Genomic DNA, 2,500 nt, shown 5'->3' on the forward strand with positions numbered 1-2,500 from the left:
ACAGTACCCATTTTCCGACGCCACCCACAAAGCCTGCATCATCTGTCCACCACAGGAACCCGAACGCCAGTGCCTGCGTCGCACGAAGTAGTCAACCGACAATCACTCCACCCGCACCCGCACGTGCCCCACCCCAACCGCCGAAATCGCAACTCCAGCGGATGAACGGCGGACTCTTCCCGCACTCGTACGTTGCAATCCACCCCTATATCTTGCGTTTCACGAAGAGTTATATCCAATATGCCAAATTCCCGCTGTCCCTATACATGCTGTAAGTCTGTGCACACAATATGAACCACACCTCAGCGAGACACTCTATCACACATTACTCTCTGCCTGTAACAGACACAGATACAATATGTAAGCACCAGCATGGACCAACGTCCGGTGCATCCTCTCCGCCACAGTACACCATCCACACTATGATAACCACACCAGGGGGTCCAATTCGAAAATAGAATATCCCACCCGTCCGACATCCACAATTGCTCAGATAAGCCACCCCTACACAGGGGTGCACCCAACACCACCACACTGCCTCCTGTTACGGCACAGAAACAATGGCAGGAATGAATCACACAGGTGTGCCGCTCCCTTGCCGCAACCACAGACGCGGCGCGCCTCCAGTCACGAGCGAAAAGCGCATAAGCGCATAAGCGCATCCTGACGAGACATAACCGCTGTGACATACTGACGCTGCCTCAGACATTCACATACAATGATCACTACCAACGAACCTCGGTCCCCCCCCCCCCCCCCAACAACACACTCTCTTACCACGTTGTGTACTGTAATCCAACCCATTTCGCACCTTAACCTAACCCATTTTGCACCTTAACCTAACCAAATTCGTAACGCAATTTGTACCGCAATGTAACCCAAGTTGTGCCTTAACCTAACCCAAGTTGTGCCTTAACCTAACCCAAGTTGTGCCTTAACCTAACCCAAGTTGTGCCTTAACCTAACCCAAGTTGTGCCTTAACCTAACCCAAGTTGTGCCTTAACCTAACCCAAGTTGTGCCTTAACCTAACCCAAGTTGTGCCTTAACCTAACCCAAGTTGTGCCTTAACCTAACCCAAGTTGTGCCTTAACCTAACCCAAGTTGTGCCTTAACCTAACCCAAGTTGTGCCTTAACCTAACCCAAGTTGTGCCTTAACCTAACCCAAGTTGTGCCTTAACCTAACCCAAGTTGTGCCTTAACCTAACCCAAGTTGTGCCTTAACCTAACCCAAGTTGTGCCTTAACCTAACCCACGTTGTGCCTTAACCTAACCCACGTTGTGCCTTAACCTAACCCACGTTGTGCCTTAACCTAACCCACGTTGTGCCTTAACCTAACCCACGTTGTGCCTTAACCTAACCCACGTTGTGCCTTAACCTAACCCACGTTGTGCCTTAACCTAACCCACGTTGTGCCTTAACCTAACCCACGTTGTGCCTTAACCTGCTCTGTAATTGGCATATGACACGTTACATTAATCTAGTGTTGTCTAACCACAACCCTCTGAATATAGTTCGCTACTCGCACCGCCCACCCTCTTGTGTATCGTTTCATGTTCAACACTTCGCAAGTGTTGCTTACTTTTGACATGCTCCCGCTGTACACTGTAATGTGGACGACTGCAGGATGTACATCGCCCCCCCCCCTCCCCCCTGCCTTCGCACGCTGGTCGTTCAGGTGCTTGCGTGTTCAATGCCCTTCGCAGCTGTTCACTGGCATTCGCATGTCGAAGCGCTCAGTCTACGTCGTGGTACGGCCTGTGTCCACTGTCCGCTGATGTCGTAAGCTTAACCCTCACATTGTACTGCACATAGGTCCGTATGTACTGAATGATACGCTGTGGCACATGTGTGACCGTACAACGACTGCGCCCAACAACAGCGAACCATACGGTCCAAATGTTGTGCACTCAGCCACGTGCCGTCTCCCCATAACAGCTACATTGCAGTGTGGTACGCCATAGAGACGTGTGGGAGTAACGGACGCCCTGGATGGCGATCAGCATGAGCCGTCTCTTGATGTAGTGGCGCGTGTATTCAAACGTAGTCGTCTCTTCTCACACAGTGTGATAGCATGGTGCACCGCGTTCCACATCTGCGACATGGTACAGATGCTGGTTGACAGTCGGTCTCGTAATGGACATCGCATACGTAGGGGGCCACCTCCCACGTGTTCTCTAGTCGTGCACATTTTGTTGCGTGTATGTGGGCAGACGTAGTGTGTCGTGACACCTAACAGACAGGTATGCAATAATCGTTGCATTTGCAAACTGGGATGGACGTCTACGTTTGCTGGTGACGTTACGCAAATGAACAACTGGTAAACCCATTGTGGTACGGTTGTTGTTGCTGGAGGTAAATCAGTAAGGGCAAATCTGTGTGTGAAGCGATACGCGGCGGTGGCTGGGTGGGACCGTCCCCGGCCGGTGAGGGGGGGCCGCCCGGCGTGCTGGCCGCGCGGTGCGTGGGCGCACGCGCTACAGCCGGCTGGTGGGGGCG

The sequence above is a fragment of the Schistocerca cancellata genome, unplaced genomic scaffold (assembly GCF_023864275.1).
Source record: "Schistocerca cancellata isolate TAMUIC-IGC-003103 unplaced genomic scaffold, iqSchCanc2.1 HiC_scaffold_674, whole genome shotgun sequence".
Lineage (NCBI taxonomy): Eukaryota > Metazoa > Arthropoda > Insecta > Orthoptera > Acrididae > Schistocerca > Schistocerca cancellata.